The sequence below is a fragment of the Ovis canadensis genome, chromosome 5 (assembly GCF_042477335.2).
Source record: "Ovis canadensis isolate MfBH-ARS-UI-01 breed Bighorn chromosome 5, ARS-UI_OviCan_v2, whole genome shotgun sequence".
NCBI classification, from domain to species: Eukaryota; Metazoa; Chordata; class Mammalia; order Artiodactyla; family Bovidae; genus Ovis; species Ovis canadensis.
Window position 1 is genome coordinate 26,632,193 of NC_091249.1, and position 14,603 is coordinate 26,646,795.

The 14,603-nt window shown below is 40.2% G+C and overlaps 1 protein-coding gene and 1 pseudogene across 2 annotated transcripts in view; one reads left to right on the plus strand and one right to left on the minus strand.

Moving 5' to 3' along the window:
• Positions 1-14,603, plus strand: part of LOC138440895 (large ribosomal subunit protein eL15-like) — a 44,763-nt gene that overhangs the window by 19,740 nt on the left and 10,420 nt on the right. Inside the window, exon 1 of one of the 2 annotated variants that reach the window (XM_069590972.1) lies at positions 3,447-3,670. The exons of the other annotated variant lie outside the window; for it this stretch is intronic. The gene's annotated coding sequence lies outside the window, so the exon portion shown is untranslated. Of the gene's footprint in view, positions 1-3,446; positions 3,671-14,603 lie in introns of those variants that run through there. 2 annotated transcript variants of the gene reach the window in all.
• Positions 8,822-9,721, minus strand: LOC138440894 (olfactory receptor 7E24-like; annotated as a pseudogene).

Sequence of the window (14,603 nt, forward strand, 5' to 3'; positions counted from 1 at the left end):
CCCTCCTTTTACTTATCCATCACTGTAAATGGATTGGATTTCCAGTCCTGCAGGTTGATATCAGCCATTTCAAGTACAGACTTAGTATAGTTGAATGAGAGTTATGAAATAGTGCCTGTTCTTAATACCATGGCTAGTTCTTATCAAATTCATTTATTCAACAGTACTTACTGAGAGGTTCCCAGTGTGCCAGGCTGATGCAAATATCTGGAACACAGAAGTGAAGGGAGGAAAAAAAGAAAAAAATCTTTGCCCTCATAGAGCTTAAATCCTGGATTTCAGCGTTTATTAGATCATGCTCTATGTCCAAACAGAAAATACACTGACAAATAAATTATTTATTTGATTTTCAGCATGGTTGAACTTTTCTGAATATACTTAGTATGCTTCCAAAATAAGGTTTGAACATGTATCACTAGGACAGGAAAACTGCAAGGCCAAGACTATTAGAACAGGTCAGGTGCTAATAAATTGTTGGGTTTAGCTGCCTCGCTCTAGATGAATTTACTGAGGTTGAAACACAAGATCCATATGGTGACAAAATCTGGATGAAAGGGGACATATGTTAGGGTATTGTGCCAGGACAGAGTGCTGGATTAGAATTCAGAAAAGTAGGAATTGAATTACAGAATTGCCACCCTGGAGATATATGATGTTGAGCAGCTTCAGGGGGTACAGAATATGTTCAAACTACCAGGTGTCTTGATGGATGTTTATTTTCCCATCTTCTTCACCATAAAGAAATTGAATGGGACTTTCCTTGGTAGTCCAGCGACTGAGAGTCTACCTGCCAGTGCAGGGCACTGAGGTTTGATCCCTGGCCCAGTAAGATTTCACATGCTATGAGGCAAGTAAGCCTGTGTACCACAACTACTGAGCCTGTGCTCTAGAGCCCATGAGCCACAGCTACTGAAGCCCATCCATGCTAGAGCCTGTGCTCCACAGCAGGAGAAGTCACCACAAGGAGAAGCCCTCACTTATCACTACCCTCGCAACTAGAGAGTAACCCATGCTTGCCACTACTAGAGAAAGTGCACATGCAATAAGGGAGACCCAGCACAACCAAAAGGAAATATAAATAAATAAATGTTAAAAACCCAAAATTGGATGATGTGTTGTCTTTCAATGGTGTGTTTGCCAAGGCACTGCAGGCAGGAAAGGCAAACATAAACACACAAACATTAAACTTGTTAAAGAAGAATAGCTGCTCACACCAGGACTGGAGTCCAGTGGAATCAACTGGCCATCAAGTTATGTTCTTGAAGAGTGTTACCATTTTGAAGAACAAGAATGGGCTTCCATAAGGGAGGCTCATCTCCTATTTAATCCATTTAATTTCTAAGCTTTGAGATTGAAAACAGTCTTGGGTCTGGCAACTGGAAAAAGAATCATGATTTTCAATTGTGGGAACTGACCTTTTTTAAAATTTATTTATTTTTAAGTAGAGGATAATTGCTTTACAATGTTGTGTTGGTTTCTGGCATACATCAACACGAAGCAGCCATAAGTATACATATGTTCCCTCCCTCTTGAGTCTCCCTCCCACCTCCTACCCCATCTCATCCCTCTAGGCTGTCACAGAGTACCTGGTTGAGCTCTCTGTGTTATACAGCAGCTTCCCACTGGCCATCTGTTTTACATATGGTAATGTGTCTGTTTCAATGCTGCTCTCAGTTCATCCCACCCTATCCTTTCCCTTCTGTGTCCATAAATCTGTTCTCTATGTCTGAGTCTGTATTCCTGCCCTGAAAATAGGTTCACCAGTACCATTTTCCTACATGCTATATATATATATATATATATATACACACACATATATATATATATATATCTGTTATTATACAAAACTTGTTTTTCTCTTTCTGACTTACTTCACTCTGTATAACAAGTTTTAGATTCATCTACCTCATGACAACTGACTGAAATTTGTTCATCTTTATGACCGAGTAATATTCCACTCTCTGTATGTACCACAACTTCTTTATCCATTCATCTGTCAATGGATATCTAGGTTGCTTCCATGTCCTAGCTATTATAAACAGTGCTGCAATGAACATTGGGGTACATGCATCTTTTTCAATTTTGTTTTTTTAATTGGGGTATCGATGCTTTACACTCTTGTGTTAGTTTCTGCTGAACAACGAAGTGGATCAGCTTTTGTATACATATGTCTCCTTCTGCCTTTTGCTGACTTGCTCTTGATTGTTTTGGTTAGCTAAATCTAACAATGCTCCTGATGTGTGCTTATCTGTGACTGTACCATTCCAGATTTCTTGCCTTGCCTCTCACTTAACACTGACATTTGAGTTTATAATTCAAGTTACTTGTAAGCATAATTTAAAACTCCTGCTCAGTGTGGAGGTTAGCTTCCCACACCACAATCAAAACCCCAAGAATTGCAAAGTTTTAACAACAGTGGAAATATTGGATATTCATTGACTAAGACTACCTTAAGTTTCCCCCTCATCTTAAATGAGTTTCTATCAATCTGTCCTCACTCTCTTTTCTTAGAGTACATACATTAGAAAACTTTTGAATTCTTTTTCTACTCTTTTTTTTTCTTTTTGGCCACGCCATGGGCATGTGGGAATCTTAGTCCCCTGACGAGGGACTGAACCCGTGCCCCTTGCAGTGGAAGCACAGAGCCTTAACCATTGAACCACCAGGGAAGTCCAGTCTGCTTCTTTTATTAGTAAATGCAGATAAATCTCCAAGTCTCTCATCCTTTTTATAATCAAAGAATGATTTTCACAAAGCCTTCCCTTTGAAATCTAATCATAAAGAAAATTAGTTCCCTATCTCCCTGCTTCTGTGGGAGTGTAAGAGCCTAAATTCAAAAGGCAGCAACCAAAACAATAGCATTGACATATATACACTATCATGTGTAAAATAGAAAGCTAGTGGGAAGCTGATATACAACACAGGGAGCCCAGCCTGGCACTGTGTGATGACCTAGAGGTGTAGGATGGGAGGTGGAGAGGGAGGGTCAAGAAGGAGGGGATATATGTACAATTATGGTGGACTCCATTTATTGTCCAGCAGAAACCAACACAACATTGTAAAGTAATTATCCTCCAGTTAAGAACAAAAGCGTGCATGTGTGCTAAGTCACTTCAGTCATGTCCGACTCTTTGCGACCCTATGTACTCTAGCCTGCCAGGCTCCTCTGTCCATGGGGATTCTCATGGGGAATCTCTAGGCAAGAAGGGTTGCCATTTCCTCCTCCAAGGGATCTTCCTGACCCAGGGATCAGACTCCTGTTTTCTTTATTGGCAGGTGGCTTCTTTACCACCAGCACCACCTGGGAAGTCCCCAAAAGAAACGCAGCAATTAGCAAACACAAATCGCCTATCCTATCAACTCATCTCCCTTCCCTAACATCTTCCAGTACTTTTCCATTACTCCCCCCAGCTTAAAAAATCTTCCCATTTTTTGTTTCAGTGAAGATGAGACAGAGAGAAATAAATGCATGATCCAGAGGCTGAAAAGAATGTGGTCTGGTTGATGAACTAGAAGAAAACCAATATGTCTAAACAACTGTGTTCTCAAGTTTATCAACCCAACATCTGGGGAGGGAAGCTGGAAATGGAGTTCAATCATATGGACAAAAATTCAACTAATCACATTTATGGAATGAGTCTCAATAAAAATTCTAGAGACTGAAGCTCAGGTGAGCCACCTAGTTAGCAATATATATATATATAAAGTATTTTTGTCATATATTGTAGCAAGGAGGAGGTAATGGATCTGGACTCCATGGAAAGAGGAAACCAAGAAGCTTCACCTATGGGACTTTCCAGATCTCGCCCTATGTTGTATCTTTCATCTGATTTTAATTTTTCTTCTTTACTATTAAAAAAGCTATAATCATAGAGTGTTAGTCACTCAGTTGTGTCCAACTCTTTGTGACCCCATGGACTGTAGCCCACCAGCCTCCTCTGTCCATGGAACTCTCCAGGCAAGAATACTGAAGTGGGTTGCCATTCCCTTATCCAGGGGATCTTCCTTATCTAGAGATTGAACCCAGGTCTCCTACATTGCAGACAGCTTCTTTACCATCTGAGCCAAGAACTTTCCTGAGTTCTGTGAGTTTCTGGTGTACTATTAAACCTGAGGGATTCTCCTTAATTTGAACATTCTAGAAAATTACTGAATGTGAGAAAGTCCTCGAATTTGTAGCTGGCTGACCTGAAGTGAGGGTCCCCCTGGGAACCTGGGAACTTGTGCTGGTGTCTGAAATGAGGACAGGCTTGTGAGGACTGTTTCCTCAGACATCATAGTTTGGCAAACTCTTTGTAGCCACTTTCTTTCCTAAATTGAAGAAAGTAAGGAAAACCACTAGAACATTCAGGTATGACCTAAGTCAAAACCCTTAGGATTATACAGTGGAAGTGAGAAATAGATTTAAGGGTCTAGATCTGATAGACAGAGTGCCTGATGAACTATGGATGGAGGTTCGTGACATTGTATAGGAGACAGGAATCAAGACCATCCCCATGGGAAAGAAATGCGAAAAAGCAAAATGGCTGTCTGGGGAGGCCTTACAAATAGCTATGAAAAGAAGAGAAATGAAAAGCAAAGGAGAAAAGGAAAGATATACAAATTGGAATGCAGAGTTCCAAAGAATAGCAAGGAGAGATAAGAAAGCCTTCTTCAGTGACCAAGGCAAAGAAATAGAGGAAAACAATAGAATGGGAAAGACTAGAGATCTCTTCAAGAAAATTAGAGATACCAAGGGAACATTTCATGCAAAGATGGGCTCGATAAAGGACAGAAATGGTATGGACCTAAAAGAAGCAGAAGATATTAAGAAGAGGGGGCAAGAATACACAGAAGAACTGTACAAAAAAGATCTTCATGACCCAGATAATCACGATGATGTGATCACTCACATAGAGCCAGACATCCTGGAATGGGAAGTCAAGTGGGCCTTAGAAGGCATCACTATGAACAAAGCTAGTGGAGGTGATGGAATTCCAGATGAGCTATTTCAAATCCTGAAAGATGATGCTGTGAAAGTGCTGCACTCAATATGCCAGCAAATTTGGAAAACTCAGCAGTGGCCACAGGACTGGAAAAGGTCACGTTTCATTCCAATCCCTAAGAAAGGCAATGCCAAAGAATGCTCAAACTACCGCACAATCGCACTTATCTCACACGCTAGTAAGGTAATGCTCAAAATTCTCCAAGCCAGGCTTCAGCAATATGTGAACCGTGAACTCCAGATGTTCAAGCTGGTTTTAAAAAAGGTAGAGGAACCAGAGATCAAATTGCCAGCATCTGCTGGATCATGGAAAAAGCAAAAGAGTTCCAGAAAAAGATTTCTGCTTTATTGCCTATGCCAAAGCCTTTGACAGTGTGGATCACAAGAAACTGTGGAAAATTCTGAAAGAGACGGGAGTACCAGACCACCTGACCAGCCTCTTGAGAAACCTATATGCAGGTCAGGAAGCAACAGTTAGAACTGGACATGGCACAACAGATCAATTCCAAATAGGGAAAGGAGTACATCAAGGCTGTATATTGTCACCCTGCTTATTTAACTTCTATGCAGAGTACATCATGAGAAATGCTGGGCTGGAAGAAGCACAAGTTGGAATCAAGATTGCTGGGAGAAATATCGATAACTTCAGATATGCAGATGACAGCACCCTTATGGCAGAAATTGAAGAGGAACTAAAAAGCCTCTTGATGAAAATGAAAGAGGAGAGTGAAAAAGTTGGCTTAAAGCTCAACATTCAGAAAACCAAGATCATGGCAACTTGTCCCATCACTTTATGGGAAATACATGGGGAAACAGTGTCAGACTTTATTTTTTGAGCTCCAAAATCACTGCAGATGGTGATTGCAGCCATGAAATTAAAAGATACTTACACCTTGGAAGGAAAGTTATGACCAACCTAGATAACATATTGAAAAGCAGAGACATTACTTTGCCAACAAAGGTCCATCTAGTCAAGACTATGGTTTTTCCAGTGGTCATGTATGGATGTGATAGTTGGACTATAAAGAAAGCTGAGCACTGAAGAATTGATGCTTTTGAACTGTGGTGTTGGAGAAGACTCTTGAGAGTCCCTTGGACTGCAAGGAGATCCAACCAGTCCATCATAAAGGAGATCAGTCCTGGGTGTTCATTGGAAGGCCTGATGTTGAAGCTGAAACTCCAATACTTTGGCCACCTCATGGGAAGAGTTGACTCATTGGAAAAGACCCTGATGTTGGGAAGGATTGGGGGCAGGAGGAGAAGGGGATAATAGAGGATGAGATGGCTGGATGGCATCACCGACCAGATGGACATGAGTTTGAGTGAACTCCAGAAGTTGGTGATGGACAGGGAGACTTGGCATGCTGCGATTCATGCGGTCACAAAGAGTTGGACACGACTGAGCGACTGAACTGAACTGAACTTGTAGCCAGAAAAGACAGTGGAAAGAAATCAAGTCAAGTTCAAACCCATCACAGGCCTTTGAAAACCCCCAGGGAGCTCTGGAGCTAATACAGTCCCTTAGAATTGCCTGGAACTGGGGCAAAAGAGATCAATGTTTACACACCCTCACCATATAGTTATTGAATTTGGGCTGCCCAGTGATGCTCTGTAGCTGAGGCTGATCCCTCTAGGAGTTGATTGCTGAGGGCTGAGTAACACTCAACATTGGAGTAATGTGTCTCATGCCTGACAGGATAACATAACAACATAAAATTTCCTGTCTTAGCCATTTTATCTTTTTTTTAAATTGAAGGATAATTACTTTACAGAATTTTGTTTTTTATGTTAAACCTCAACATGAATCAGCCACAGGTATACATATATCCCCTCCCTTTTGAAGCTCCTTCCCATCTCCCTCCATCCCACCCCTCTAGAGTGATACAAAGTATGAGTTTCCTGAGCCATACAGCAAATTCCCATTGGCTATCTATTTTACATATAGTAATGTAAGTTTCCATGTTATTCTTTCCGTACATTTCACCCTCTCCTCCCCTCTCCCCATCTCCATAAGTCTATTCTCTATGTCTGTTTCTCCATTGCTTCCTTGTAAATAAATTTTTCAGCACAATTTTTCTAGATTCTGTATATGTGCATTAGAATATGATACGTATCTTTCTCTTTCTGACTTACTTTACTCTGTATAATAGGTTCTAGGTTCATCCACTTCATCAGAACTGACTCAAATGCTTTCCTTTTTATGGCTGAGTAATATTCCATTGTGTATATGTACCACAACTTCTTTATCCATTCATCTGCTGATGAGCATCTAGGTTGCTTCCATGTTGTAGCTATTGTAAATAGTGTTCCAATGAACAATGGGATACATGGGCCTTTTTCAATTTTGGTTTCCTCAGGTTATATGCCTAGGAGTGGGATTGCTGGGTCATATGGTGGTTTTATCCCTAGTTTTTTAAGTAATCTCCATACCATCTTCCATAGTGGCTGTATCAATTAATATTCCCACCAACAGTGCAAGAGCGTTCCTTTTTTGCCACATCCTCTCCAGCATTTATTATTTGTAGACTTTTTGATGATGGCCATTCTGATTGGTATGAGGTGATATCTCATTGTGGTTTTAATTTGCATTTCTCTAATGAGCAATGTTGAGCATCTTTTCATGTGTTTGTTAGGCATCTGTATGTCTTTGGAGAAAGTCTGTTTAGATCTTTTTCCCACTTTTTGATTGGGTTGTTTGTTTTCCTGGTATTGAGTTGTATGAGCTGCTTGTATATTTTGGAAATTAATCCTCTGTCAGTTGTTGAATTTGCTATTATTTGCTTACCCTGTTAGACATCTTAAGTGTCCAGTTCAGGAGCATTTGTGGCTCAGTGGTAAAGAATCTGCATGAAAGGCAGGAGATGCAGGAGACATGGGTTTGATCCCTGGATCAGGAAGATCCCCTGAAGGAGCAAAAGGCAACTCACTCCAATATTCTTGCCTGGGAAATCCCAGGGAGAGAGGAACCAGGTGGACTATAGTCCATGGGGTTGCAAAGAGTCAGACATGATTGAACAACTGAGCACGCATGCACACACCACTATCCATCTCCAGAAATTTTTATCTTCCTGAAGTGAAACTCTATTTCCGCTAACCTAATTCCCCATTCTTCTTTCCAAAGCCTCTGGCAACTGCCATCCTACCCACTGTCTCTATAATTTTGACTACTTTAGGTGTCAAATCATTCAATTTTTGTCTCTTTGTGTCTTGCTATTTAATATGATTGGGAAGAAGGTAGATGGAATGGGGGAGAATTATCAGCAAAATTGGGAACTGACTTTGCTTTTGTAAGTACCCTCTCATCTACTCCTTGGGAAGCATACATCCCACTTTCCCCAGGAAAAACCCAGTCGATAAGTGTTTATTAAAACTTAATATTCATAGTGTCCTATTTCAATTTCAAAACACTCCAGTTTAGAAATCAAATATCTACTCTATTTACTCAAAAATCACTAAGGAGCAAAAATATATTAGATGTCTTGGTCATTAAGGTAGAGTTTAGATCCACCTAACACATAGGGAATAATCATAGGAAAGTTATAGAAATAATGCAAAACAAGAAAAAGAGAGAGCTGTATTTATTTTGTGATGATAGAAACAAGATTGCTTGTGACCAAGAGTCTTGAGTAATACATAAGGAAAGAGAGACGGGTATACTGATGTGATATGCAAAACCCAGAAGGGTTATGACTCACATGGGGCATCCAGCTAATCTCCCAATTCCATTAAAGCTATGCTATGAAGAGGAAAAGTTGTGTAAACATAAAGTAGAGAGCCAGATAGGTACATTTACAGTAAGTGACTTCAGATTCAGAATCACTTATTGCACATTTATGATTAGGCTATTCTGCTGATAATCCTCCAGGGGGCACTCTTGATGTCCTTGTTCCTTAGACTGTAGGTGAAAGGGTTCAGCATAGGGGTGACCACAGTGTACATCACTGAGGCCACTGCACCCTTCCTGGGAGATTGTGAGATAGCTGAGCTGAGGTACAACCCAAGGCCTGTTCCATAAAATAAGCAAACAACTGACAGGTGAGAACCACAGGTAGATAAGGCTTTGTATTTCCCACCTGATGAGGAGACTCTCAGAATTGAGGAAACAATTTGAGAATAAGAGTAAAGGATTCCCGAAAGTGGAATCCCACCGACAATGGTCCTGTTGAAATAAATTAATATGATATTGATGGAGTTTTCAGAACAGGGAAGACTGAGGAGTTTAGAAGGGTCACAGAAGAAATGAGGCATTTCCACTTCTGCACAGAGGTAAGCTGTGACATCATCAAGTAGTGAAGCTGGGAGTTCAAAAGTCTAATGGAAAATGACACCAGGACTGAACAGGTAGTGTAGAGAGTGATAAATGGCCACCAACCAGTCATAGGCCATCACTGTCAGAAGGAGACTCTCCAAACATGGAAAAAGAGAAAAGATGGTCACCTCAGCTAGGCAGCCTGCATAGGTGATGGATTTGCTGTGTGTCTGGAGGTTCACTAGCATCTTGGGGACAGTGGTGGTGTTGAAACTGATGTCAGCCAAGGACAGGTTAGAGAGGAAGAAGTAAATGGGTGTGTGGAGGTAGGGGTCAAAGGTGACAGCCAGAATAATGAGTAGCTTCCCAAGCACAGTGACCAAGTACATGGACAGGAAGAGCCCAAAGAGAAGGGGCTGAAGGTCTGGATAACCTGAGAGGCCCAGGAGGAGGAATTCTGAGACACCTGTTACATTCTGTGGTTCCATGTTGATGGGGTACCTTTAGGAAAAAAAGTGTGTTGAAAACAGAAAATGATTGTAGGGGCACCCAGATTAGTGTCCATACTTTGGATTGAAGCAATTTACAAATAAAGTATTTACACTTGATAATCATACCCTTTAGCACCTTCAGCAGTATTTCTCAGTTGTGAGTGAGTCTTCATTAGGGTCAAAATATTCACTGGTTTCTTTATTCATCTATTTTAGAGGCATGGGGCCAAAGAATATGAGAGAAGTAAAGACATTTTGAGGTAACAAATCCGTGAATACAGTAAAATATCTGTCCCCTACTTTTGAAGGAAAAATATTGAATGAAAGTTATTGTTTTCCCCTTTAAAAAATTATTCTAATTACAGGATACTAAAAAGCACTCCGGAGAAGGCGATGGCACCCCACTCCAGTACTCTTGCCTGGAAAATCCCATGGACGGAGGAGCCTGGTAGGCTGCAGTCCATGGGGTCGCTAAGAGTCAGACACAACTGAGTGACTTCACTTTCACTTTTCACTGTCATGCATTGGAGAAGGCAATGGCAACCCACTCCAGTGTTCTTGCCTGGCTAATCCCAGGGACAGGGGAGTCTGGTGGGCTGCCATCTATGGGGTCGCACAGAGTCAGACACGACTGAAGCGACTTAGCAGCTGTAGCAGCAGCAAAAAGCACTCACATGTACTGCTAGTACCAAATGTGGTATAAGAAATTCCCTTGCTTTGTAATGTAGTCCTGAAGAGATCAAACCACAGTCACTGTAGTATAAATTATAGTCAGATAAACTTTCTATATTCCAATTAGCTTTAAGGGTTTTTCTTTTTATGTGGATTTATGACATCCATCTTCCATGGAGATAAATGCTCACTCAAACGTGGCGGTCTGGTCAAAGTGTCCTCAATATAACTGAAATATAAATATTTGGCCTTGGGCTTCATATTTTGATAAATATATTTTTGCTAAAAGTGTATGTATTTCATTAAAAGTGTCACTGATCCTGAGGGTAGTATTAACATATGATGTATCAGTGATTAAATAATAATTCAGTTCAGTTCAGTTCAGCCACTCAGTCATGTCCAACTGTTTGTGACCCCATGGACTGCAGCACACCAGGCTTCTCTGTCCATCACCAACTCCCAGAGATTGCTTAAAGTCAAGTCCATTGAGTTGATAATGCCATCCAACCATCTCATCCTCTGTCATTCCCTTCTCCTCCTGCCTTCAATCTTTCCCAGCATCAGGGTATTTTCCAGTGAGTCAGTTTTTCATATCAAGTGGCCAAAGTACTGGAGCTTCAGCGTCAGCATCAGTTCTTCCAATGAATATTCAGGACAGATTTCCTTTAGGATGGACGGATTTGATCTCCTTGCAGTCCAAGGGACTCTCAAGAATCTTCTCCAACACCACAGTTCGAATGCATCAAATCTTTGGCACATTTAATTTGATAATTAAATTTTAATAAATAGTCTGAAGTTTTTTTCACTTTTGCAGTTTTTCTCTATCAGTGCTAGACACCCTCAAGAAAAAGCCTGAGGTTGGCTTTTGTTGTTTTTGTATGTAGTGGCTAGGTAACCCTTCTTAACTATGTCTCTACTCCTAAAAATTTATGAAGGGTTGATTTATCATCACACCTAACTCTTATGAACAGTTGGAGAGCATAGGATCAAAGCCAAGTCTCAAACTCCAAGTTGTCCTTCTTAAGATCAGCTTATGATCTTTTCGAGTCATTTTTCTGTATTGGGAAATTGCATTTTTTTTTCTACATTCAGCTCCATGAAGGCAACTCAGGCCTTCATTTCTCCTACAGGTCAAAACATGATGCCATTTAGGAATAATCAAAAGGGGAAAAAACCCCAAAGACTAATATCACAAATACCTGGGGAGTTTGTGCATCTGTAAAGTGGGTATATTAACTGTACTGAACTTACAGGGTTGCTGGAAGAAATCAAATTAAAACAAATATAAAATAGTTAGCCAGTGTTATTAGTGCTGGCTGATCAATATAATTACCTTTTGATCTTTCAAAATTTAGCTATGGACTAGCTACAACCTAGAACCAATCAGATCAGAATCTCTGCTCATAATTCCTTTGGGCAAATGAACGTATTGTCAGGGTAGAGAAACATTGTTAGGCAATTGATAAACATTGCAATAATGTTATCTATCATTAAAACCATATTACCCATTAGTGCTCATGCTCCGTCGCTCAGTCATGTCTGACCCTCTCCCACCCATGGAACATAGCCCACCAGGCTCCTCTGTCTACGGGATTTTCCAGGCAAGAATACTAAAGTGTATTGCCATTTCTTCCTCATATTACTCACTGCCCATATTAAAACATAAATACTTGATAATATTTTCTTTCGAACTCATATTTATTACTGATGAAAATAGAGTGGTTTTGCTGTACCTGAGTGATCTTATTCCCCTGCACTTCACCATCTCAGAGGCAAACACATCGTGAATTGGGTAGACACATTTTTCTTTCAGTATTTCCATAACATTAGTGTTAAACTATGTGTTCATAAGCAATTTTGTTGAAAACTTACCTAGGTCCTATCTAACATAGATAAATTCTCATTGACCACAGTACTGGGAGTTTGGGATTGACATGTACACACTACTATATTTAAAATAAAGTGCCTTTCATGAAAGAAATGATACATAACATTATCAGAGGGATCACTTTATTTTTTGAAATTTTTTTAAAATTATTTAAAGATCACTTTGTACCTATAGACTTTGATTTTATACTATATAAGGGTATTAGTGTTTAGGTTTACTCTTAATCTTGAACAAGTCCCATAATCCTGACATATGAACTTTACTTCTTTTTTTTTTTAATAGTTTTTTATTTTTTAAATTTTAAAATCTTTAATTCTTACATGCGTTCCCAAACATGAACCCCCCTCCCACCTCCCTCCCCAAAATTCTTGTAACCCTATGTACATTACACTAGTGAGAATTTCCAAAATATATATGCATACAAGAGTGTTGATTCAGTTTTAAAATTTGAAAAATGCAAGTTTTCTATTAACTACTTACAAAAGTTATGCTAATGGAAAAATCAGACCAAATCAACTACATGTTCTGATATACAAGGTGTAGAATTAGACAAATCCTTGAAGGTTGACTAAGAATAGTCCTGTCATGACAGAACCATATGAAAATTCACATCTTGTATAGGGAATGATATTTCTATAACTCAAATTTACAAAATGGGCTGGAAAATGCATTACTATCCATATAAAACCATACCATCCATAATATTCATACCACAAAGTCCCCTGCAAACAGTTTGGTCCATTCTGTTAATTTAGATATGAGCTTACCACATCCCAATTCAAGGAATTGATGGTTCTACTTCCATTTGATCATCTGGGACTAACATAGGTTTTAAAAGAAAATAATCTGGTGGGACAGAGCCCTGGGGTGGGAATCAGGAGGCCTTTGTCTGAGTTCCACGTGTTTCACCCACTTAATGTGCAGTGTGTGTAAATCTCCCTACTTCTCTGCACTTGTGTCCCTCACATTGAAGTAGGGCCAGCAACACGCATTTGTAGGATGTGTGTGGTGTGGAGGAAAGGGAAATTTCCTCTTCTACCCCTCTAGAGTTCTATGGCTGGAATAATAACAAAATTGACACAAGACAGATTAACAGGAGAAAAAAGAAACAAATTTGAGTTCCTGCACATGGAGGTCTCATAAAAATAGGACCTAAGTAGTGGCCAAAGCAGGCAGCTGTTTCCTTTTTAGACAAAGACACAATAAATTGGTGACGAATTGACAAGAGGAAGAAATGCAGGCTTTGGGTCCTTCGCTAGTAAAGAATCCGTGGTGGATTCATGTCAATGTATGGCAAAACCAATACAGTATTGTAATGTAAAATAAAGTTAAAAAAAAAAAAAGAATCTAAACAGATTTGGGCATGGGGCAGAGAATGAAAAAAAACAATCAAGTTTGTTTGTATAAGCTTCTATGCTCCAAATTCCCCATCTCTGAGAACAAAGTTGTCCTCCAACTTCCGGGGCAGGAATGCCCCTTTCATGTGATTTATTCCCTGCTCTTCCAGGATACATGGGAGGGTCACAGTTTCCATCTTGCATTAGCTGCTTCTCAAGCAACTTCAGTATAAAATAATCAATAAACCATTGCAGCACATTGTGGAGCAGTCCACCCAATAGTGTGTCCCCAATAGTGGCAGATCCCCAATAGTGGCACCTAAGAGGTCAATGCTGCTGCTGCTGCTGCTGCTGCTGCTAAGTCGCTTCAGTCGTGTCCGACTCTGTGCGACCCCATAGACGGCAGCCCACCAGGCTCCCCTGTCCTGGGATTCTCCAGGCAAGAACACTGGAGTGGGTTGCCATTTCCTTCTCCAATGCATGAAAGTGAAAAGTGAAAGTGAAGTCGCTCAGTCGTGTCCGACTCTTAGCAATCCCATGGACTGCAGCCTACCAGGCTCCTCCATCCATGGGATTTTCCACGCAAGAGTAATGGAGTGGGGTGCCATTGCCTTCAATACTTAATAAATATTCATCTATGTTTTTATTTTATCTACTTATTTTTAAAGTTTTTTTTAATGTGGACCATTTAAAAAGGCTTTGTTGAATGTGTTACAGTATTGTTTCTGTTTTTTTGGCTGTAAGGCATGTGGAATCTTAGCTCCCCAACCAGGGACTAAACCTGCACCCCCTGCACCGGAAGGTGAAGCCTTAACCCCTGGACCACCAGGAGAAGTTCCCAGACACAGCTTTTAATTCAGAAGTTGAATCATTATTGGACTAGTTAGCTTATTGATGAAATACAATCCTAGGAGAGTTTAATGATCTTACACTCTATTGTATGACAGAGAAATAGAAGCCTATCAAGTCCCAGACAATTCAT